The sequence below is a fragment of the Apodemus sylvaticus genome, chromosome 5 (assembly GCF_947179515.1).
Source record: "Apodemus sylvaticus chromosome 5, mApoSyl1.1, whole genome shotgun sequence".
NCBI classification, from domain to species: Eukaryota; Metazoa; Chordata; class Mammalia; order Rodentia; family Muridae; genus Apodemus; species Apodemus sylvaticus.
In genome coordinates, this window is record NC_067476.1 from 152098918 (window position 1) to 152124995 (window position 26078).

Sequence of the window (26078 nt, forward strand, 5' to 3'; positions counted from 1 at the left end):
ATGTTCAGTCTCTTCCAGCTCCCTGCAAAAGGATTTTAACCCTCTTCCTGGCATTCAATTTACAGGGGAGCGGAAGGCCTGGTGTAATCCTCATCTCCTGTCACACTTCATCGAGAGCCGGCACTCAAGAGATAACTTCCTCTCTTCCACATTCACCTTAGCAGATTGAATAGCTGGCTCCGTTTCACCAGCTGTGCAGGAGTCTCCAGTCCTGCCAGCCCTCCGGGGCCCCTTCCTTGGGACCCCCCAGCACCAACTTCCAGAGAGCACAGTGACAATTGTCTCTTTTCGGTATAAAATACAATCCTGGGTAAAATCAAGTTTTTCATTAGAATCGGAAAAAAATAGGAAATGCCGACCAAGAGGAACAGACAGAACAGGAGCCAGGGCCAGGGCTGGGGGCTGGGAGTAGCTGGTGGGGATTATGGGAATGAGTCTCGAGGACAGGCAGAGATAAGGAAGCCCAAAGCTGCCAGCAGAATGAAGACAGAGCTGGAGGTACGCCGCACTTTTTTTTTTTTTTTTAAGAATGTAAGGAGTGAGATCATTAAACCAGTCACCAGGGCTTCCCAGAGATAGTGGCAGTCATTTAATGAGAGGCCTAGCGTCGCACAAATCTAAATTAATTCTTTGCTTGACTGTTCCCGGGGAAGGATGAAGAAATGTTTGCCAAAGTAAAAGAGAACCAAAATATTTTTTTTTACAGAAGCAAAGCATGTGTGAGCGTGTGTGTGTGCATATGTGTGCATGCATGTGTATGTACATGTGTATGTGTGCATGCATGTGTATGCACATGTGTATGTGTGCATGCATGTGTATGCACATGTGAGCATGTGTGTGTGTGTGTGTGTGTGTATGTGTACATGTATATAGAATAAGCAGAACCTGAGTACAGAGAAGAGTCATGGGGTTGGAGGAGGAGAAAATGACAACGGGAAATTGACATGATCCACTGGTTTTTGGGTTCTTGAGATGGAGTCTAGTGTAACTCAGGCTGGCCTCAAACTACTACAGGGGTCACCTAAGGATGACACTGAACCCTGATCCTCCTGCCTCCGCCTCCTCCTCTGCCTCTGCCTCCGCCTCCGCAGTGCTGGGTTCCAGGTCCAGCTTGCTCCGGAAGCCAGGGCCTCTAGCCCTCCAGGCAGGCGCTCTGCCCACTGAGCTACATTCCCAGCTGTGAGCCGACTTCTGGACACCCGGTGCAGCTTTTCTGACAGACACTTTAAGAAGCGGCCTGTGTAACCAGCCCGAGGGTCCTGCTCAGTCTCCTTAGTCCTAACTCCCCCACCCATGCTGGTGGTATGGGGTCCCCTCACTGCTCCACAGCGCAGTGTTTTCCCACACCCCTCCCTGCTTGCTTTTTCCCTCTTAAAGCCAAAATATCCTAGAACTGAGGTGGGACCCCGGGGTGAATGCTTGTAACCGGCGCTTGTACACCCTCCACTGATCCTTCCCTGGTTCTTCCAATGGCATTTAACATGCTAATTTAGTGCTAATATGCCTTTAGCAGCTCCTAAGCCTCGTATATCATCACTGTGAACAAAGAAATGAGCAGGCTGGGCTGGGGCGGGGCCGCCCTGTGCGCAGGCTCATTGCCTCTAGGACAGTGGTTCTCAACATGCGGCCTGAGACCCCTTCGGAGCAGAGTGACCCATTCACAGAGGTCACCGAAGGCCATCCTGTGTATCAGATATTTACATTACTATTCCTAACAATGGCGAAATTACAATTTTAAAGTAGCAATGAGAATAATTTTGTGGTTGGGATCACTACAGTGTGAAGAACTGTGTTAAAACGCTGAAACATTGGAACAGTTGAGAACCACTGCTCTTGGGTGACCCTCCTTCACAACGGGAGATGCTGCTGCCTCCTCCACTCCCACCTTTCCACATCACCACCCCCTTCACCTTCCCACGCTCACATCCTCACCCTCCCCTGTACCCCACCCTCCCCTGTACCCCACCCTCCCCTGCATCCTCAACCTCTCCTGCACCCCACCCTCCCCTGCACCCCATCCTCCCCTGCACCCCACCCTCCCCTGCATCCCCACCCTCCCCTGCATCCTCACCCTCCCCTGCACCCTCACCCTCCCCTGCATCCCCACCCTCCCCTGCATCCCCACCCTCCCCTGCATCCCCACCCTCCCCTGCATCCCCACCTTCCCCTGCATCCTCACCCTCCCCTACATCCTCACCCTCCCCTGCATCCCCACCCTCCCCTACATCCCCACCCTCCCCTGCATCCCCACCGTCCCCTACATCCCCACCCTCCCCTGCATCCCCACCCTCCCCTGCATCCCCACCCTCCCCTGCATCCTCACCCTCCCCTGCATCCCCACCCTCCCCTACATCCCCACCCTCCCCTGCATCCTCATCCTCCCCTGCATCCTCACCCTCCCCTGCATCCCCACCCTCCCCTACATCCTCACCCTCCCCTGCATCCTCACCCTCCCCTGCATCCTCACCTTCCCCTGCATCCTCACCCTCCCCTACATCCTCACCCTCCCCTGCATCCCCACCCTCCCCTACATCCTTACCCTCCCCTGCATCCCCACCCTCCCCTGCATCCCCACCCTTCCCTGCATCCTCACCCTCCCCTGCATCCCCATCCTCCCCTGCATCCTCACCCTCCCCTGCATCCTCACCCTCCCCTGCACCCTCACCCTAACTTGCTCTGAGGACGGGTTTCCTTTTGAATGAAGGTGGCTCGGTGTATGTTTATTTAAAGAAGCCTAGAAAGTAAATCAGAAAAGTAAATCACAGCCAGCTTCAGCTGTCACCATGGTGTGAACCTAGCGCCACCTGGGAAGAGGGAAACTCAACTGAAGAATCGCCCAGATCAGATTGACCTGTGAGACATTTTCTTAACTGTCAATCGATGTAGGAGCACCCAGACCACTGTGGGAGGTGCCCTCCTTAGGCACTGAGGAGGAGGAACTAAATAAGAAGGATAACTGAGTAAGTCAGTAAATAGTGTTCCACCATGATCTCTGCTTCAGTTCCTGCCCTGCTTGAGTTCCTGCCCTGCCTTCCCTCAGCGATGCTCTGTTATGTGAAAGTGTAAGCTGTGATAAACCCTTTCCTCCCCAAGTTGCCTTTGGTAATGGTGTTTATCACAACAACAGAATCATCACGGTGAGCAGTGGAGGGGCGCGTGGGCTCCAGCCACCTCCATGACCACCAACTCTCCTGATGGGACTTCAGCAGCCTTGACTGTTGAATGGGAAGATACACTCACCACAAGCCCCAGGAGCATGAGGCAGGGGTCTAGAAGGCTCAGGTCTGAGACACAGCACAGAGCCACCAGCAGGAAGCTGTTTTGAGAAGATTGCAATTCAAATACAAAGCTCACCTTTAAAACCAGATACAGGCTGCTCAGAGAACGTGGACCTTGCAGCCCAGAAGGAAGAAAAAAAATTACCTCAAGAAGTCACTGGGCTGTGACCCAAAATTGAAATAAACCCAGAAAGTCATGGCTACCCTGAGGGCTGGGTTGAGAAGGTGAAGTCTTAAGGATACAGAGTGAAGGATGGAGTTGCTAAGCAACACAGCCTGATACTAGAGTTGGCAGCAATGACCTGGGAACCAGGGCATCTGTAAAAATCTGTGCTGCTTCAAGGTCACCTGAAGGTAGATCCGCCACAGCCACCTTGGGGCAGCGATCGAGGAAAGCAGATGGAGCCTTGCCCACTGGGGGGTGGACTCAGAATGCCATGCAGACCAGCCCCTTACTTACTGCATCTCAGTTCCTTTCATGGCTGAACTGTGTGGGTCCTGAGTGGTAACACTGTAAGAACCTCAGGCACAACCAAATGACGCTGGTCCCGGCCGTGGATAAACAGACAGGGGACGTTCCCTGCATCCTATGAGTTTTTGAGTTAGATTCTGGCCAACGGCTGACCACCCCACCATCAGCTGCCAAAATAAAACCACCTTTTGTCGGCTGTTCCCACTGATTGAATGTAGCACAAAGCAAAGACACAGTTCTGTGGACTCTTGACATGGAGTAAATATTTACCTTGTGTAAAACATAGCTCTGGGATCTCAAGACCTGACCACAAAATGCAAAGTACTTTGCAAGGCAAAAAGTTTTACTTCCCGGGAGAGATTTCTAGCTCAGTTGCAGCAAGCAAGCAGGCATCCTAACAAAGAGTACCGTGCCTCACTCTGATTGGTCAGAGCTCCGCTTACATTCTCACATGATTGGCTAGTGCGGAAAGGAGCGGTTTCTAGGGAGAGTTAAACCAAGCACATATTTTGGATTTCAAAAAGCGCTGACCGTGGAGGAATTTGAATTTCTGCCCAGTGCTTCTTTACAGTTTTTAGGGAGTTTTGTCTCGCTTAACCCTTCGATAGAAAAGATAGCACGTTTTGTTTACGTTTCCCACACTTTAAAATATGCTCCCCCCCCCCCCCCCGTAGCCCCTGACTTCTCCCTGAACCCCGTATGAAACAGCCCTTTGCTGGAACCTTTTAGTACTTGGGCCAAATCTCCCGTTTAGCCTTGGTCCATAGCGTTGAGTTTTTCTGCAATTTAGCTAAAGAAAGAGTCCTAAGTTTTAAGACCAGCTGAGGCAGACCAAGTTACCCTACCAATTCAACAACTAAGAGAGCCAAGGGGCCTGCCACGCCTGACCTTTCCGGCCAATGAACACAGCAAAGGGCCAATGCTCATACCTGATTGGGCCACAGGGCATCCTGGGAAATGTAGTCTTTATTCCAGGCTACTGGGCCACCACAATGGGGAAAGAAAGCCTCTGAGGAGAATTCAGGCCTGGGACAGAGTGAGGGTCAGCAAGTGAGAGATGCCCTGTGCTCCGTGATGGATGGGTGGCCCATAATACTTGCTTACAGTCACACTGTCTCTGAATCAGCTATAAGAGTGAGCAGGGACTAATCTAGAAAATAGAGTCGTTGTAGTTCTGGAAATCAAATTACTAGAGCTTCAGAGACTGTCACAATTCAAACAAAATAGAGGGGCTTTACAAAATGGTCTGACCCTAGCTAACAGCACGTAATCCCCACTAGTGTGACAGTGCGTGCTGACCACACTGGCCCGGCAGGTCCTCCATGACGGGATCAAGCGCGTTTGCAGAAGGACAGATGAAGGTGGTTAAGGCCACGCCCAAGGTAGCCCTGGAGTCAGCAGCCTTGAACACCAGGAGATCTGAGGTCTTCCTCCTACCCAAGCATCTGCAATACTGCTGAGCAGAACCAGTCCTGGGCAGCCGTTCAGAGTGTAATGGGTCTCCAGCCTCTGCAGGAAGTGCTGACCTAGGCTGCCCTGCTGTCTGCCACCTGCTAAAAATACACCTCTCCTCCATCCATAGGTGCAGCCATGGGGAGTCCGGGCTGTCTTTAGCACCAGGGAAGTAGGAGACAACTGACTTCTAGAGTCATAACCTGTCTGGCTACATGAGAATTTGTTTCCAGGCAGGTCAATGAATGGACCATGTGCATTTCCCCAAACCAAAACTCCTCCCCAGTCTCCTGTCTCAGGACACAGTAACCTCCAATGACGTTCACTAGAATAGAACACATGTCGCCTTTAACCTATTCCTCGAAGCCCTGGCCCCACCCTGAAGACCCGTGAGCTGGTCCTCGCTGCCCTCATTTCTCTCAGCACACTCCCAGCAGAACAGCCTGTTATACTCTGCTTACAATATTCTGAAGGTTCTTTGGCCCATGGCTCTAAACTAACTCTCTCTCTCCCTCTCTCTCTCTCTCTCTCTCTCTCACACACACACACACACACACACACACTGAAAACCACTTCCAAAGGCCCACAGACCATGTGTGTGTTACACCAACAGCTTCACCTCTTAGTACACACACACACACACACACACACACGTAGAGCTTAGAGAACGAGCCTTGGAAGTCAGCTGTCTCCTTCCACCATGTGGGTCCCCAGGATTGAATTCAGCTAATCAAGCTTGAGGACAGACACCTTTAACCACCAAGTCATCTTGCTGGCCCAATGGAGATACTTAGTATCTTGATTGCCATGGTTGTGGTTTTACGACTGCACATGCAGGAAACAAACTTATCAGATTAGGGCCAGTGGGATGGCTCAGTGGGTAAAGGTGCTTGCTGCCAAGCCTAACGACTTGAGTTTAAACACTGAATCCCATGCGCTGGCGGGAGAGAATCAACTTCTACCACTTGCCCTCTGTGGTGGTTTGAATATGCTTGGCCCAGGGAGGAGTGCTATTAGAAGGTGTGGCCTTGTTGAAGTAGGTGTGGCCTTGCTGGAGGAAGTATGTCATTTGGGGGGTGGGCCTTGAGACCCTCCTCTAGCTGCCTGGAAATGAGCCTGCTCCTAGCTTCTTTTGGATAAAGATGCAGAACTCTCAGCTCCTCCTTCTGCACCATGACTTCCTGCCGTGACGATAATGAACCTCCGAACCTGTAAGCCAGTCCCAATTATAGGAGTTGCCTTGGTCATGGTGTCTCTTCACAGCAATGGAAACCCTCACTAAGACAGCCTCTGACTTCCACACATGCACTGTAACTTGTACACGACTGGCTTATGCCTTACCAAACCGTGGGTTTTGCATGTGTGCCGTCTGCCAATTTTAGACCATGAAGGTAGAGCAGAAAAGCCACCTGCTATATGTTACAAACATCCTCTCCAAATTCCACACTGTCGCGTAGGTGGCTCGTACTAGGAAACGGAACAGTCTTCCCTTAGCATACGGCATAAGAAAAAGCAAAGAGATGAGTATGTATGAACAGAACTGGGTTTTGGTTCTTCTCAATGTACTTTTCCGTTAGTCAGGATGACACTGAAGAAAGATGTCCTAACTTGAGTAGGTATGGAGGCCCTGGGCTTCTTACCCAGTTATGCCCTCCTCTCCTCTCTCCTTCTGAGCCTTTTACCCCGTTGGGGACCCCAGCTCATGAGATGACACACCAAACACAATCAGGGTGGGTTTTCCTTCCTCCACAAAATCTCTCTGGAAAGGTCCTCCCAGATTTACCCAGATCTGTATCTCCTAATTGAGTCCAAAACCAGTCAGGTTGATAACGAAGATTAACCCTACCGGTCGTCAACATGACAGCAAAATATACTGCCTTTAAACCTCGCTACTCCACTCCTGGTCCTCAGGGGCTCGTGGCCATCTCACAGTGCGAAATGCATCAAGGTCATCTGTAAGGAACCTCTGAATCTTAACAGTTGTGACATCATCCAAACACCCGTAGTCTGGTCTTAACAATGAGGGAGTGTAAACTCTAAGAGCAAGTTGTCTCGCCACAGAACAATAGCATTGTATGAATGAGAGGGCTAAACAGAAGGAAGGAATGGCAGGACAGAAATGAAAGGTGGGACGGAGCAAGGCGGTAGCCAACCCTACAGCTTCACAGCCAGGGCCTGCGGTGGCCTCATCTGGGCTCTGCTAGGGAACCCTGCCCTGTTTTCTACAAAATTCTCCCTTCTGCTCCATTGTGTCTGCTGCTTTCTGTCAGCAGCCAGCTACAGTACTGAGCTCTCCGGTGTCCTGGGTCCTCCACTATTCCTTATGCCTCACCTCCACAAGCTTAAAAAACAATCCCCTGGGGTCTCCTTGTAGGGACCATCCTGCCACAGGTCACCTGCCCTCAGCCGTTATAACCCAACACCTTTTCCAGTCTGCATGCCCACAAGACTAGCCGCACATAGACAACACTACTGAGTTCTAATACCAGTTCAAGGTGTAATTGGACCACCTTCTACCACATTGATATATTCTGTATGAACCTTGGCAATCGAATCTAGGAAATCACTTCTTCACATGGTCGTTTCCAAGAATGGGTCTTCTTTAGGGGTTGTCTTACTTAGGGTCTTACTGCTGTGAGCAGACACCATGACCAAGGCAACTCTTATTAGGACATTTAATTGGGGGCTGAGGTTCAGAGGTTCAGTCCATTATCATCAAGGCAGGAGCATGGCAGCATCCAGGCAGGCATGGTGTAGGAGGAGCTGAGAGTTCTGCATCTTTATCTGAAGGCCGCTAGGAGAAGACTGGCTTCCAGGCAGCTAGGGCAAGTCTTAAAGTCCACACCCACAGTGATACACCTACTCCAATAAGTCCACACCTCCAAATAGTGCTATTCCCTGGGCCACGCATATTCAAACTATGACAAGGGGCAATCTCAGCTTAGTTCCTGCCTTTACAAAACATTTGAATTTTCACAAACCAGAGTCTTCAGCAAGCTGGTTCTTTCCTATCGTCCCACGGAAGGGTAGGAGGGTTCTCCTCATTACCATCAGTCCCTTTAATAGTCAGGGATACTTTTGTGAACCCCCCTGGTGAGCATCTGCAAGCTCACCGTCCATTCCTCACCCAAATGCTCACTTCCCTCAGGTCTGTCTCGTCCTCATGACGGAGCTGACAAAGAGCAGGCAGGAGCCACCTTACCGCCACCTGGAAGTTGCACTGTTTTGAAATACCCTCCCCTACATAACCTGACTCTGCTCCTTTGGAATCCAGCTCCATCCAGGTTTTCAGGAAAGAATGCAGCCATTGTTTACCAGAGCATAGCACTCATGGTGGCCTCTGGCCCGTGGAGTCCTTGCTCCCCTGTGAAGCCTCGTGAGCGTGATCTTTGCTGCCCTCCTTCCTCTCAGCGATACTCATTTCCACGGCCCCACTAGAATGGCCTACCATGTTCTGCTCACACATTCTGAAGGTTCTCTAATCTGTGGCCCTAAACTCTTCCGCATCCGTCCTGAAAACCAGTCCCAGAGGCTCCGAAACCACAGGATCATGTTTATCACATCAATAAGTCGATTCTTGATTGTCACACACTCAGATTGGTGCTCAGGAGGGTGGCCGTGTGTGTCCCACGTCCACATGTGCCTAAGAAGTCTACAGAAGTATCCCCCATGTGGGTAATATGCGCCTTTCTTGCACGCCCTATATACCCAGGCCCTTCCTGGACCAACAGCTTCATGATGCTAGGACCCTGGGATCTATTTCAGTCACATCTTTGCCACAAAAACTTTCGCCAGGGTCCCCGGTTACATCTGTTTCAGTATCAGACCTGAACTCAGTAGTTCCCAGCCAAGGGTGACTATGGGGGACATCCTTTAGGGGACATTTGGTTTCGAGAAACTTTTTCTCACTCTAGACTCATGGTGCTTGAGCACAGAATAGCTTTGTCCCCAATGCCTAAGAACTGATCCACCGAAGCGGTACAGGACAGCCAGATGTCACGCATGTCACTTAACATCACTCATGTGTCAGGTGACGGAGTAAGCGAATGAGCCTCGCATGAAAAACGCCACAGCTGCATAACACATGGTGACCACTCTGCTCACTCCTGCAGGACAGAGCAGAAGCTCCCCTCAGCTCTCGCCTCCAGGCCAGGGCTCAGTGACAGAAGACCCCCTCAAAGCAGCCGAATGCCACACCCTCGGCCCAGTCTTTTTTTTTAAAGATTTATTTATTTATTTTATGTATATGAGTACACTGTAGCTGTACAGATGGTTGTGAGCCATCATGTGGTTGCTGGGAATTGAACTCAGGGACCTCTGCTCCCTCCAGCCCCACTTACTCCACCCCAAATATTTATTTATTAGTATATGTAAATACACTGTGGCTGTCAAAAGACACACCAGAAGAGGGCATTTAATCCCATTACAGATAATTGTGAGCCACTATGTGGTACCTGGGATTGGAACTCAGAACCTTCGGAAGAGCAGTCAGTGCTCTTAACTGTTGAGCCATCTCACCAGCCCCCTCAGCCCAGTCTTAAATGAAGACACTGAGGCTTTTGAGTCCCGGGAGGCCCGCTCTGGTAGTCTGAAGTTAGAGCTCCTTTATGCGACCCCTCTGAGTCCCCTCCTTCTCAACATGTCCACCATGGTGACACAACACTCTAAAGAGACCCAGGAAGAGCCCAGAGTCTGGATTTCTCATTCAGATTCTCTTTCACCTTGTGCGTGGGACAGTCCCCAGTGTCTTTGATAGCAACCCATGCTTAAGATGAAAAAACTGAGGGCACCTTTGTCCCAGCACTTGGGAGGCAGAGACAGGAGGATCTCTGAGTTCGAGGCCAGCCTGGTCTACAGAGTGAGTTCTGGCACAGCTTGAGCCACATGGTGAGATCCTGCCTTAAAAACGAACAAACTAACTAACAAACAAACTAACAAACTAACAAATTAACTAACAAACTAACAAACTAACTAACTAACAAACTAACAAATTAACTAACAAACTAACAAACAAACAAACTAACAAATTAACTAACTAACTAACTAACTAATTAACTAACTAACAAACTAACTAACTAACTAACTAAGCAAGCAAACAAAAAGATGAATAGCTAAGACCCAGAGGGTCAGCAGAGCCCAGGGCGAGCTGGGTCCTTCCTACCCAGGTGCCTCTACACTGCTCCTGTTCGGTCCCTAGGGCTCAGCTTCCTTGTGGTTTTACTTGGTTTCTTGTTTGCTTATTTGAGGACAACCTCAAACTCTGTAGCCAAAGATGACTTTGAAATTCTGATTCCCCTGCCTCCATCTCTCCAGTCCTGGGATGGCAGGCCTGCACCACCACACCCAGTTCTTGGGGTGCTAGGGAATCAATCAGGATCACAAAAGCTTGGCAAAGCACTTTGTCCCAAGAGCTCTGGGTGGGCTCACATTGTGACTCGATGGACCCTGATTCTCCCCTTGAGAAAATGTCCTTGCTCTGAAGAGTCATGGCTCTGTCCCCTCCACAGAGAGCCAGAGCTTGTACCCACATGCCCATCTGTGCCACCATGTGCTTGGCCTCTTTCGTGTGCACATGGGAGAAGGCTAGGTTAAGAGCCTCCATTCTGAGGAGGTGGCGGCCTCTTGCCGTCTCTGCTAACGGCATCAGCCTGGGGCTTGACCGGTATTCCTGTCTGTAGCTTCCCCTCCTCCCACTCTTATCCTTTATTCTCCAGCATGCTTTTCTGGGCACGGCGCACTAGTGTAAATCATTCTGTACAATTATTTGTAATTAAGGGAGAAAATGTGTTTTGGGGCTTCAAGATTAGCTATGTTTTGTTGAAATAAATCCGTACCAGTACACTGGCCCAGGAGGCAACACAAAACACAATTAACTTTCTTCTAACTTAACAGGGGTTTATGTAGCTGTTTTCATAATCTTAATATCTCAAGACGTATAAACAATTTTTTTCCCTAATGTAATTGTGTTCCACCAACAAGACAGCTTGGGTTTAAACGAAGACTTGGGCAGTGTTGGCAGTAAGGCTGTGTTACACAGAAGATCTTGGAATCCTGTTGTCAAGGCAGTGGTAACCACCCCCACGCAGGCACCTCTCACTACTCCCTCGGTGGCCGCAGCCACAGCAGCTAGTTGTGAGATACCTGTGCCCCAACTTGGCAACCCTGGGGGGCTTCAGAGCATCCTGACTCCTCCCAGACTACCCTCATTATTTTCCTTAACTTTAATGCATCTCCTTCCCACAGCAATTTGATAGAAACACATTCAAAGCTTGACTCTCACAGCCTCATAAACTCACATCGGTCTCATGGCCAGCCAGAAAGTGGCCAGGCCAAAACACTCATAGGACAAAACCCAGGAAAAAGCTATCAGTAAGCCTCCCGGCGCCCAGCTACCGAGAAGGATATGGAAGGAAGAAAGCAGCGTGTGTGTGTGTGTGTGTGTGTGTGTGTGTGTGTGTGTGTCAAAAGAAAGGTTCCTGTGAGTTAACGTGCACCGTGGGAGGGAGCTGGAGCAGCCTGAGGAACATGAGAAGCTGATTGTCCAGCCACAGTCAGTCACAGTATGAAAGGCATCTCACAAAGCATGCAGGACTCAGGAAGAGAAAGGCTGTCTAGAGGGTGTGGTCAGAAGCAGCAGGGGCTGGAGATGAAGGTCCTAGAGGCGGCTGAGCATCAGACCCGAGCAAAGTGACTTCCTAAGCTGATTACAGCTGAGCTCCGAGGACTCTCATGTCTCCATCAGACACTGAGACTCCAAATGGGGCCACCAGTCCCCAGTGCCCGATGCCCTGGTTTCATTTCTGTTCCAGTGATTAAAAAAAAAAAAAAAAACAGCACCCTAATAAAAAGAGAGGGGTTTATTTCAACTTAGAATTCCAGGCTACAGGCCATCATGTGGGAAAGCCAAGTAATGAACTTCAAACTGGTCACATCACAGTCACAATCTGTGAGCAGAGAGGGTGAGAACACGCGTGCTAGCTGGCTTGCTAGCTTGCTGTGCTCAGTCAAATTCTCCACTCACCAACGGTTCAAGACCCAGGCCTAGGGACCGGCACCACCCACTGCAGGCTGGGTCTTCACACATTCATTAACTTAATTAAAATAATCTTCCACAGGCCAACCCAATACAGACAATACCCCGCTGAGACTTTCTCCAGGTTATTCAAGTCCTGTTGACAAGCTGACAATTAGAGTTAACCATCTTATCTGGGAACATGATGCCCATGGGGCTTGCTGGGAATTATGGGAAGACATAGCCAAAAGGCATTCCCAGGTCCCTCTGGTGTCTGAGCTGATGGGTGAGTATGCAGGCCCTGCAGACCCCCCCCCCCCACACACACACACAGGAGCTCACAGGCTAGATCTGCCCCTCCTGGGCAGATTGGAAACGATTGGAACAAATGTCACTGTCACCACATTTAGTCTTCCAACAGAAAGAAGCAAGAGGAAGCCACACAACCACGTGACAGCAGCCCAACCCTTCTTCCTTTGTGAACACAACTGGCTGTGGCCCCACACCTGAATTGCCTTTCGTTCATGGGGACTGAACAGAAGAATGGTCTAGAATCTTGTTTGCAGGGTTCAATTTGGGAAGCAGGGCCTCATACAGTTAAGGCCCGAAGGAGTATACCATATGGTAACAAACTCATTTTCAAATCCTTTTTTTCTCTTTAAACGTACATATACCAAAGCTTCCTGGAATTAGAAAAGAAAAATGAATTTCAGATCAACAAAAAAAAATAAAATTTTTATGTAAATATGTACCAAATATTGCTTGGGACAGAGTTATACTAGAATAAATTAATTTGTTCTTTATCTGAAATTCAAATTTAACTGAGAATCTTGAATTTAAATTTATCTGTCAACTCTATACACACATGCACAGGCAAACACAGACATGCACACACACACACACATACACATATACACACATTTGTGCATACACACATTCACACATGTACACACACTTGTGCACACACACATTTTTGTCTGGATGACAGCTTATCTAGGAGAAAGAGGACAGAAAAAGCCCCCAACCTTTTGGCCCGGGGCTCCCCCACAGCCTCTGGGGGTGTTGTTAGAAACCGTCACTGCTGTCGTGGAAGGAGGGTCTCTCTCCCCCTGTGTGAGACACAGTCTTGGCTGTTCTAACCTCAGACTTAGCCCTTCACCTGTTCCAAACCCACCCGGCAGTCCGTGACCTTGGACGCCTCTCTTTTGCTGCTGGTTGGTTTTCTCCTACAATCCAGTACGTTTGCGTCTGGATTTCGGCTTTATATGTCAGGATAGCCATCCCCCGCCCATCTGTCCTGCACCTTTCCTCCATGGTGTGCCCTCGACACCCGCCACGGGCTGCCCTGGAGCTCAGTCTCCAGAGTGCCTGCTCGTTCTCCCCTGGAATCATTCACCTTGCAGATTGTGGTGAAGGTGATCTTCCGGGACTCCAGCTCCTTCCCCCTGGGGGTGGGGGTGTAATAAACTAAATCAAAGCAGTTCTGTGACAGTGGAAAGAGGAGGGGACACATAGAGGGTACAGTCTGGTAGCACCAAGGAGGAGAGAGCCAATCATCATAGTGGTCCCGGGCGAGGGATTTAATGCTGTGAGCGGGTGGGCGTGGTTGAGGACATGATGGACGTCTGCAGGTGAGGAAGTCTCCCTCCCTGCCTTCTTGGACAGCCTCGAATTTCCTCCCTGGGCATGAGGTGATATTTGAACATATTTGCCGTTTTGTTTCTTCTGTTTCCTCACTATAACTTAAGGCTTGGGCTATGCTAACAACACATTCCGTTTCTAAACTTACCCGCTGAGTGATGCGTTCCTTATAAGAACCCTGAGTGGGTGGGAAACCGGAGCCACAGTGTGAAGGCACAAGTGTGTCTGTGCCCAGACTGTGACTCACAGCCTGCGATCCCGGTGGCCCTGTTAGAATGCCCTTGAACAGGCAGCACTACGGGAGCACCACACATGGAGAGCACTGCCCTCCCATCTGGGATGGGGTTCCCTCTGCTGGTCTGGAGTTGGTGAGAAGCTGAGATTTCCTCAGGAGCTGGCTCCAGTCTCCTGGCCAAGGCTGGATGAGGAGGACATTGGTGGCCATGTCCAGTGACAGCATCACTCACTCTTGGAGTGTCACTTTGGGAAGCAGAGAATCCCCTCCCCCAGGGGACCACCATGTGTTAGATTTATTCATTGTGCTTTGAGTGGAGAGGAGCGTTCCATGCCCACCCAAGTCACAGAGCCAGGTGTCAAGGTGACCCCAGGCCATGGCCCATGGCAGTGGGAAGGTTTCATCGTGGCCGGAACTGGGTCTGGTTTTTTCTGAGCGCCTCCAAGCTGATGCTGGAGAAAACAAGTTTTGTTACAGAGTAACAAGATGCTCCCTCTTTGAAGTTCTTCATCTCATGTGATAAAAGAAAGTTCGCTGAGTATTAGGTCAGCAAGCAAGATTCCTCTGTGGTTTCTGCTAGAGTTCCTGATGTAGCCTCTTTTAATAACGGAAAGGATGAACCATGTTAACCCTTTCCTCCCCAAAGTTGCTTTTGGTCGGAGTGTTTGATCATAGCATCGGAAAATAAACTAGAATATTCAGCCTTTGGGTAAAGTCTCCAAGACTCAGAGACTCAAAGGAGACAGCCACAGCTTTCAAGGAGTCCAAATTAACATACACACACACCCAGATGAAGCTAATCTAAACTGTTTTCCATGATTTACAAAAACCCCATACAAGGGAAGGATAGATGTCCCCATTTGACAGATGAGAAAACCGAGGCTCCTAGAAGAAAACAAACAAACAAACAAAAAAAGCACAACCAGTCTTTATCACCCGCCTCTGTCATTCAGTCTGATCACTCAGTCTTTTGAGTGACTGCACATCTCTGTGTGAGCGGTACATGCGCCAGGCACTGGCTGGGTGTGTGCTTGTTGGTGGACAGATGCGTATTCACCCGTGGAAGTGAGTGTATCAACACAAGCCATGGAGCTATACGATCGTGGCTCATGTTTGTTCGGTACCTATGGATGCTGGGACTTCTTCTGAGCCCTTCCCACGTAATTCTCCAGCAGTTCTAGTGGAGACAGGTCCTTGGCTCTGGAAACCAAGGGTCAGATGAGTTCAGCCACTGGCCCTCAATTCCATGAAGACCAACTGGCTAAATGAGGCAGAGCCTGGATGCAGAGATAGCAACAGTTCAGTTGTTGGCGCCCCTGGATCCAGCTGAGCCTGAAGCCCTTACAGCTGAGTTTTAATCACACGGACTGTTTCTTCACCCTGATCTTTGTGTCTCCATGAAAAAATGACTTTCTGTCGCTTCAAAGCATGCCAACCAACCAAGCTGAGTTCACCCCTGGTCATCTAGGCAGATTTGGCAATACGCTATAGAAAGGACAGCTTTTTTGAGCACAGTGTGTCCTCTGTGAAAGGACAGAATAAGCACCCTTTGTCTCCATGCAAGGACCAGGCCTGACTTCAAAAAGAAGGCCACGGGCACCAGCTCCAGGAACAGACCATAAAATCCAGAACAACATCATAACTCCCCCTCCCCCAAGAACGGCCTGGGGATAACCACAAACATGGGGAAATATCTTATCTCAGAACGGGCCATCTGCGCTGGGCAGCACTATTTCATCACATGGTTAAACATCCATGACTTAGGAATGCAGAACACTGGCCACCAGTGACCCCCTAGTACCCACCAATGACATTTTAGATGACCTAATCCTTCTGGATGGTTCCCCAATTCCCTATAAAAGGTCTTCGTGCCTTTGTCTGGGGTCGCCATTTTGGAAAATGGCTGACACCCATTTGCTGGATGTTTCTGCAGAATAAATGCTCTTTGTCTTTGCACACTATCTGAGTCTGGGGTCTTCCTTCAGTGAGTTTTGGACCCTTACCTCTGCACCATGAAGGACTGAGTCTCAGGGAGACAAAATAATCCTGCTTTCCATAAGTTGCTACCCATCAGGGATTTTGTCAGAGTAATAATTCTATCTACCGTCCCAGGCCAGAATCTAGCAATCCAAGGGCAGGGACCTGGTCACTGGCTCCTCTGCATGCAGTGAACCTTTTCTAATGTGGAGGTGGCCCATCCTCTTCCCTCCTCCTCTCTTCTGGACACCGTGCACTAATTATCCTTGAAGAGCACCGCCGTCCACAGTTGGGTCATAGGCTATGGGTTGGAGACAGCAGCCCAGTGGGGCTCTGCACTAGAGCCGAGCCCCAGCCAGAAAGGCTTATGGTAGCATGTAGCCATATCTTCTTCTAAGGCCGTCCAGAGCATCCCAAGGGGCAGCCCTGACCCCGAGTAAATCCCATCCCCTTGTCGCCCGTGTTTGAGGGGCATACATGAATGGGCGGGTGCAATCAGGTGAACCCTGAGAGCCACAGTAAAGCAATACCACAAAGAGGTCTTGGGGTTGCAGCTCTGCCAAGGGCCCTCCCTAGCAAGGGCAGAGAGCAAGCAGCCGCCAGGCTGAGAGAAGCTTGCTGGGTCCTGGATGCTGCCTGCCCATGGGACTTTGCAATCTGGCCGGTGGTTGGCTCTCCAGTCCTTGTGACCCAGGGGTCAGGAAGCAGTGCCTACGCCTGACTGGGGGTCAGGGAGTGATGCCTAAGGGGGAAGCCATGAATTGGGCTGAGCCCCACCCGGTGGGCATAAACCCATGTGCACAGGAAGCGCTGCCAGGCTGCCCCAGGAGCCGGGTCCCCTCCCCAGGGGACCTCTATCCTCCCTTTAGGGGTTCTGACTGCTCGCCCCCACCCCTCTCTCTCCATATTCTGTTTCCACATTTCTCATCTTGAACGATGGCAGGCTGAAGCACTTAATTTTCCTCCTCCAGCCCAATTAATATGAAAGTGTGCTGAGCTGACGAGACAGTGAGAAGCAGGTCGTTTATATCAATTAGCGAAGCCAGCGCTGAGCAGTCTCCGGGGACCCACAGCAGTGGGAAGGGGAGCTGAGGAGCTAAGGCCCTGAGGGAAAAGAAGCGAGGAGCTGGGGTGCTGTTTGGGCTCCCCTCAGCTTCCCATTAAGTCTGCCTCTCCCTCTCTTCTTTCTCCCTCGCCTCACCTTCCCCTCCGTATTCCTTCCGCCCTCCTCCACTCCCTCTCTGTCTCTTACCCTCCCTCCCATCGTCTCCCTCTTCCTTCTTCCCCTCTCTTCCTCGTTAGGCTATAAACCCATGGTGATTTCTTTCTCTCTGTTTCTTTCACTGGCGTACCTGGAGACACAGCTCAGTATGCAGCACTCTGTAAATATTCATTGAGCAGCCAATACCCTGTGACCTTTGGGTCCTGAGCTGTAGAGGACCTTGTCAGGGTCAGGGTGAGAGGAACCTGGGGCAAAGCTGCAGAAATGCGGGTCACAGCAGGGAGCAGATTCACCCCACTGGCAGGGGTCACAAGCAGAGATCAGTCCAATTGCTAAGCCAAGGGGAGTGGAATTTTAAAGCGCCAGGTGAAGATGCCCTGCTGCCCGGAGCCTGACATCTAATCAATGGGCTTTAATCCGAGAGCAGGTGGTCATCATCTGAAGTATTGATGGACTGCAGCACAGAGTCTGCCTGGGGCCCTGAGGGCAGAGGCGGACAGCCATAGGACCAAACCGCAGTGCGGGCTGATGAATTAAAGAGTCCTGAATCAACCAGGTATTGGTGTGATTCTGTGGTGCGTTTGATGAGAATGGACCCCGCCCCCTAGACATATGTTTAAATGCTTGATTCCCAGTGGGTAGAACTATTTGGGAAGAATCAGGAGGCGTGGCCTTGTTGGAAGAGGTATGTCCCTGAAGTTGGACTCGGGTGTTCCAGCTTACCTTCTCTCTGCCTCCTGCTGGTAGAACAAATGTCAACTTTCAGCTGCTACTCCAGTGCTGTGCCTGCCTGCACCGTCATGATAGCATGGACTCTAGATCTCTGAAACTGTAAGCTCCCAATAAACTCTTCCTTCCATAAGCTGCCTCAGTTGTGGTGTCTCTGTAACTAATATGGAGTCCCGGGAATTCTCAGACTCCCACAGGGTCAAACCCTATCATTCCCATTACGCAGACAGATTGTGGACCTAAAGAGCAGAGAGGTTTCTAATCTTTCCCAAAGCCACACAGCTGTCTCGGGACCGACTGACCCCCCCAAGCCAAGGTGGCTAACCTCATCCCTGTGTGCCCAGGACCACCCCAGTCTACAAAGAAAACCCCACTGTAGAAAGCTACAGGACTGTAGGTCGCATGGTCTGGGGTGTGCCGTGGAAACAGTTCTGGGGGCTTGTGACATTTTTAGACCCATAAAAATATTACAATTGTTTTGAAACCCCTAAGGAAAATGCATGGGAAATGTCACAGATGTGTGGAGTCACTGCAAACACTACAGCCGGCAGAGAAACAGTCGGCCCTAGGCAAAAAGGAAGTCAGGTCCAGCAAGACTTAGCAGGTGTTGGTTCAAACTTCTAGTGTCTGATCCTGAGTAGTGTATTTCAAAGATATTTAAGTGCAGTACAATTCGGGGGCAGAGTGGGGGGGGGGGGGTGCTGGCGCAGACAGTCCTGTGTCCACAATTTTTTGTCCACAATAAAGCTTATAGCGTGATTGCATTGAAACTCTTTTGCCAAACACATGTGACCTCTACCATAAAGATGGATTCTATAGCTTAAGGGACTAGGATCCGGTGTGGTCTCCATCATGCAGACCAGCAGGCTGCAAAGTACCTGTGACGGTCCTCTGGGGATGGGGTCTACTGACTGAGAAACAAAGCTAAGATAAAGGTCTGGGGAGGGAGAGTCTGGGATAGACCTTCTGGGGGATTTGGGCAGGGCCTGGTTCTTCACATAACATAGATGGCCAGGCTATTATCCACCCCATCCTTCGGGGGGGGGGAGAAGGGGGGAGAAACAGGTATACACACCCCCTTTGTTGAATAGACAGGCTGCGTGTTTAACATCCCTGGTTTCCCTGTACTTATCTGTGAGCACACAGACCTCGGGTCCTCGACGCCGATAGGACTGATTCCATCGATGCGGTCCCAGGAGCAAGAAGAAATGGACAGAGTGGGACTAGGCATTGGCTTGAGGCAGAGGGATTTCAGGGTTGGAGGGTCAGATCTTAGATCTGTGCTTCTGGACAGATGACGTCAGGACACGGTGGTCTCAGTCTTGTCTCTGTAACTTGAATCTTGTCTGGGTTGCAAGACAGAACCAATGAGATGCTTAGCAAAGCATTCCGTACACAGTAAGTGTGTAATGCATGGGGTCCTGGTCTTAGCTTTAAGAAACCTACCAGAAGACTTTAAGAATGATATTAGGGCAAGAAATAAGGCTAGGAGCAGGGGGGGCTGCCCACGAGGTCCAGGGCACAGAGGGAGCAGGAGACGGAACCAGGGACACCCAACTTTAGGGCCAGTGGGAAAGGAAACAGCAGAATCCGGGCAGTGGGGCCTTGACAACCAGGGGGTAAAGAGCAGAGCCCCGGAGAACAGCGCATGTTCAGGGGTACAGTGGGAGAGTGGGGGAGGGGAGGGGGAACAGACACACGTCTGTACTTCCCAGACAGTTTCCAGGCTCCTTCCTAGTCAGGATTTCCATTGCTGTGAAGAGACACTGTGATCACAGTAACTCTTCTAAAGGAAAGCATTTAACTGGGGCTGCCTTATGGTCCAGAGGTTCCCGGTACTGGATACGGATCTGAGCGTTCTACATCCAGACGGGAGGGCGGCAAGAAGGGAGGATGGTGCTGGGCGTGGCTTGAGCATCTGAGACCTCAAAGTCCGCCTCCCAGTGACACACTTCCTCCAAAGGGCCACGCCCCCTAACAGAGCCACTTCCTGTGAACCTATGAGGGCCATTTTCATTCAGACAGCCACACCGATCCTAGTCGCCGGCTTGTTTGATAATTTCTTCATTCATTCACCTGACCAGTTCTTATTGGGCTTTTTCTCCGAGTGTCAAGACCACCCATACAGGCAGCCTCTGAGGCAGCGGCCCCCAGAGGTTAACCATCCCCATGTCTGTCTCTCAGTCCCATCATCCCTTTTGTCTCCACTGTGACGCCTCAGCTTCAGTTACTGTTACTAGACAGGTAACTGAAAGGCCCAGCTTGCCCTGTAGGGCGGGCAGGTGGCCTAAGCGATGGCGATGGCGCAGAGCAGCCTTCCCTGAGTTGGCCGGGGTGGGTGTGGCTGAGATCCTCTCCGTTGGGTTTGCTCCCTGCTGGAGGGCAGACTCCAGTGATGGGGGAGAAAGCGGCTCAGTAACTTCCTGTATTGGATTAAGTCAGTTTGAATCAGGCTGGCATCCTCTGAAACACGATTTGATACAAAGCCTACGATGTTCTAAAATAAATGGTGGTTTCCACACACCTTCGTGGACAGATGGCTTCCCAGACAGGCGACACAGCTAAATGTGAGATTGCTGCACGGCAAGGCACGGAGCTGCCTCCTCTTCCTGTCCCCTCCCTCCAGGCCCAGGCTGAGCCACAAGTTAGCGCTCCCTCAAGAGAAGCTGAGCCGCGGATCTCATTTGCGGCCCACACCTTCCTGTCAGCTCCAGATCGCAGTCTAGGACACCCCACCACCATCCCCTCCACCCACTGACCCCACTCCCCACTCCCCTCCACCACCGCTGCCCCTCCCCACCAAATATACAAAACTGACTCCTAGACCCTGAGACCAACAGAGTTAGACCTAAGAGCTCGACAGAAGGTTTAATGCCTCCCACAGTGCGTGTGTTAGTTTTATTTCAGATTTATGGGCCAGGCAGGACATTCCTAATGTCCGATGCATACGTTTTTTTTTACTGCGTCGGGACGGCGGCCCCTCGTCACCATGCAGCCTGGAATTTACTGCCATCTTAAGAGCGCCCGAATTTAATTTCATTACTTTTAAATATTTACAGAGCTTTAAAATTCTATCTTGGCTTTTATGGCGAATGGTGACATTGTAGGTCCTGTCTGCGGTTGTCTGACACCAAGTCCTTGGGAAGGGTTGGGAAAGCCCCAGAAAGCAGCCCCACCCCACTCACCCACCCCCCCACCCCTGGGGGGGGCGGGATGTGAGCAGCTGGCCATGGAGAGGCTGTGTCTGAGGGAATCCCAGTGACCCAGAGGAACCAGATGGGAAAGGACCTGGAGGACAAGCCAGGCCTCCAGGAAAAAAACAGGGTGGAGCCTTCCAGGGAAGTTTGGTGACATCACTTCCTGGAAGTCAGGGCTCTGCCTCAAAGACACTTCACCCTGTGGTTTTCTCTGTGCATCTCCACAAACTCAGGGGCAACAAAGAGGTGTGGACAGAGGCTGAGAGACAGATGGGAGGAGATGGAAGGCTTGTAGACAGAGTGAAGGCCTCTGCAAGGGTGGCCGGGAGAGAAAGGGGTGGGAGGGGAGGAGGACTCCTTGAGACAAGCAGCAGGTTCTGAATCTGCAGAGCCCACTGGCCGGCCAGGGATACCTTTGGAGCTCCCCCTGGAACCTGTGCTGCTGGAGTAACCCCACCTCCTGCAAGGACCAGGTGCCTGTGCATTCAGATATGTGGGAGCAGACCCAATGCTGCAGGCTGATCTTTTATTCCCTCCGTCAGTGTAAGACTCTGATGAGCCTTAACGTACTGGAGACCCCCTGAGTGGACAACACCAGGGATCGATGCAAAAGCAAGAGGAATTTTATTGTTCCAGCATGCTGGGGTCGCCCTGCACATGAAGGATAAGACAGAACGACCCCACGCAGCACAGCCTTGTCCGGCGAGTTTTTTTTACAGTTTTCAAAGCAGCAGCCATTAGGCACAATGTGATTGGCAGAACAGTGTGATTTTTAAACTGATTGGTCTTTAGGGAATGAGGTAACAAGAACTTCCCTTGTCTATAGGTAGCCAACCGGTTGTTGATCTGCAATGTGTCTATGTGCTCTGGGCCCCCAACCCCCCACCTCCCACCTCCCCAACCCCCCCCACCTCCCACCCCCCCACCCCCGCATGGGGTGGCCCGATGGTCGGTCCCTCCACATGGTGGTCTGAGGAATGTAATTAGCTTCTCCCTTCGGGAGGGGAGCCTAAGGGCTCCATGACCTTTCTCTTCCAGGAGGGCTGGGTCTGGTGGAATTTTCCATATGCCCTAGGCTAGCCTCTTCATCAGTATTTACTGGATACCCCTCAGCTCTGTGTCTCAGCCTTGGCATTCAGCAGCCCATGTGGCAGGCAGAGGCTGAGCAGGCCAGGCGCTGTGCAGTGGAATCATGGCTTTACGGCCTTCATGGAGGAAGCCAACCACATAGACTTGTGTTCTCAGGAGGTGATGTTGTACAGACAGTTACATGAAGAGGGGACTTCATCTATTAAGTTACGTTGAAGCCCTGGGGCTGCTGCATCCGAGCTGGGGTGAGATCTGATGCTGTGCTGCTTTGGGGTACCCCATCACCCCATAACCTCTCATCCATACTTCCATAAGGAAGCACAACAAACTCGCTGGTTCAACACGTTGGATTTGGGCTCAAGCATCCCTTTGGTTGGCTCTCTGGCATGAATGGGCATTGGTTTGTGTCTCCCAGGAAAAGCTTGCACGGCAAGAGAAAAGCCAGAGCACAGTCAGCTCCAGGAGACCCCGAAAGGAAGGAGACTTACGAGCTGGCACCCCAACAATCATACCTGTGACTCCCTTCAGGGGCCTTCACTGGTGCACAAAGCCAGAAGCAAGCAGCCCATAGCATAGTCACCCAGACGACATGACAGTCACAGAAGAAGGTAGGTACCGAGGACCAAGGAAGACAAGTGGCTCAAGCTACAGCCAAGGCGGGGGCTATGGCTTCACCTAAGAGACAGGGTGGCAGTGGATAGGAGGGTGACAAGGCCTAACTCATGTGTTCAGAGTCCTCAGCCATGGGGACAATGGACCGAGCCTCACCATGGAAACGCCTGCAGTGGCTCAAGAAGAGGTGACAGCGACTCTGGCTCTGGTGGCAGAAGATGTGCAGCACGCCTCGCCTGGAGTCAAACTGCAGGCGCTGTTCCAGGCTACCCAGGGGCTAAGCCAGAGCAGCTATTTGTCTGTGTATGGAACAGCAGAATTCCAGGCTGAGGAGACTCCAACAGGAGTCATCGACCATCTAACAAAACCCTAAGACCAGGCATGAGACTCTTTCGTGTTGTTGGCCAGAGTTATCCAAGAGAGTTCTAAAATGCTTTCTAGGCTATTGCAATTGTCCTTGGCTGCCTCCCAGAGGATGAAGGCAAGTCCCTGTGGCTGAAGATATCGTGTACTTTGATACAGGGTCCAGAAGACCAGAGCTGAGTCTGTCCTGAAAGCTTCCTCCCTCAGGACTAGCTTTCATGGTACCAGAAGGCGCCATGCAAGCTTCCAAAAGGAGGAAGACAACAAACTCTTCTACTCAACTGTGGTGCCAATGTGCCACAACAACAACCAGGACAGTGCATAACCCTCGGCACAGTAGTGGCACACATACCTTGGTGGTAACCAACAGCTCCCTAATTGGACTTAAGACCCACTCAACAAGAGGCAACCCATGCTTGGCATTGGAAACCTGTGGGGAAACTCTGCCAATTAAGGTCTTAGTCCACCATTAACCTGATAGCCTCTGGGCTCAGGGTGCGTAATGGAAGACTCCCTTCATTGGCAGGGTTTCTCTAGGGAATTCTAAGTCCTCCCTCCCCCATGCCTCTACCTGAGGAATGTCACATAACCTTAGTTAGATTACAGGACTGATCTCCTTTCTCCTGATTACAACCTGTTCAGCCAGCACCGGAGAGTTCTAAAATTCTTCCCCATGCTAATGAGGCATTTCTGTACCCTAAGCCCTCAGCCAATGACCTTTGCCCATCCTGGATGTCTCTACCCTCAGTACCCCCAAAACTTTATAAGCCTTGAATCACCCTAAGTAAAATTGATCTGCGTCCTGATAGCCGGCTCCGGTGTGGCCATTCACCATATGTCCTCACAGGGCTTCCAACCCGTTTGTCCTCACTGCTCCCACTGCCCTCATGGACCATACAGGCCAACGATCTGTGAAAGCAGGGAGACGCACTCAGGACCAGTGAAGTCATGGACTTTGAGAAGAACCTACAACCACCACTTTCCTAAGCCGGCACTGTTGACACTGGCCGACCTGTGTCTGTGAGACCTGGGCCCCGAAGACCTGAAAAGATGGGGCAAACTATAACGCTGCAGACAAGCTTACTTCAGAGTCAGTGTACTTCTATACACAAATGTAACAAAGAAAGCAATGGTCTAGGGGAGGTTGTTTGAGTTCAGAAGAACATGATCAGAGAAACACGTAAATAAACTGTCAGTAAGCGCATACTAAATATTGACAGAGCAGTGCTTTCCCAGAACTTTCTCAGGACAGAACAATTGAAACTCAATTGCCTGGCACATATTATAGATTTTATCTGGAAGCGTATACAAGCAAGGCAGAAGGCCATGTCCAGATTCAGGGCACACTGACCAGATTGGGTTCTATAGCTATGATCTGACATCCCGCAAGAATAAACATGTCTTAGAAATGTAAATGTTTAACACTGGAGGCAGAAAACCACATCCAGGAACAATCCAGAGAACAAAATCCCTAGAAGTTAAAGGCCCTCTGCCTCTTTTCTTGCCTCCTCTCTCACAGCTCCCCAAGACATTGTTCACCATGGGTTACAGTCCAAGTATTTGTCTGTAACCACTGTTGTAGTTTGAATGGCTCCCATAAACTCATACATTTAAACGCTTGGTGCCCAGTTGGTGGAACTGTTGGAGAAGGATTAAGAGGTGTGGCCTTAGCCGGGCGGTGGTGGCGCATGCCTGTAATCCCAGCACTCTGGGAGGCAGAGGCAGGCGGATTTCTGAGTTCGAGGCCAGCCGGTCCACAGAGTGAGTTCCAGGACAGCCAGGGCTACACAGAGAAACCCCGTCTGGGGGGCGGTGGGGGGTGGAGAAGAGGTGTGGCCCTGTTGGAAGAGGTGTGGCCTTGTTGGAGGGGTTGTGGCCTTGGAGGGTTGTGGTCTTGGAGAAGGTGTGGCAGTGGCAGTGAGCTTTGAGGTCTCAAAAGCCCACTCCATTTCCAGTTAGTTCTTTCTCTGCCTTCTGCCTAAGGATCAAATGTATGCTCTCAGCTAGTGCTCCAGCACTGTGCTGGCCTGCCTGCCTGCCTGCCTGCCTGTGACTACGCTCCCATCGTGATGATAATGGACTTTAACCCTCTGGAAATGTAAGAACCCCCTCCCCCAAAAAATGTTCTATTTTCTAAGTTGCTATGGTCATGGTGTCTCTTCATAGCAATAGAAAAGTAACTAAGACATCCATGGATAAGTGTAATCCTCACCCCTCATCAAGGAAACTGTGTGTGTGTGTGTGTGTGTGTGTGTGTGTGGCTGTGTGTGCATGTATGTGTGTCTGTGTGTGTATGTGTATCTCTGTGTGTCTGTGTGTGCATGTCTGTGTGTCTGTGTGTGCATGTATGTGTGTATGTATGTGTATATATGTGTGTGTGCATGTATGTGTGTATGTGTGTGTATATGTGTGTGTGTGTGTGTGTGTGTGTGTATGTGTCTGTGTGTGTGAGAGAGACAACTAAAGTAAAAGAGGCCATGAATTTAGAGAAACAGAGAGACAGACAGACAGACAGACAAAGACAGAAAGAGCACTGTTCCCACTGTGACCTTGAGCCCTTTAGGCCTGGCCAGCCCCAGAAAAGACCAACCTGGCCGCTGAGGGAGAGACAGCTAGAGAAGCTGCCTCTTGCCCTCGAGTTTCTCTCCCTGTGTGTTAGAAAACACTGGGCTGCAGAAACCACAGGGGCTGCTACCCACTGTGTCCCCTGAAGCTGGTCTGTCCCAGCTGCTCTAGGTGGCACACAGCAGGTGACCGACTAGGGGTACCATCCCCCCATCCTGCCCCCCCCCCGCCAAG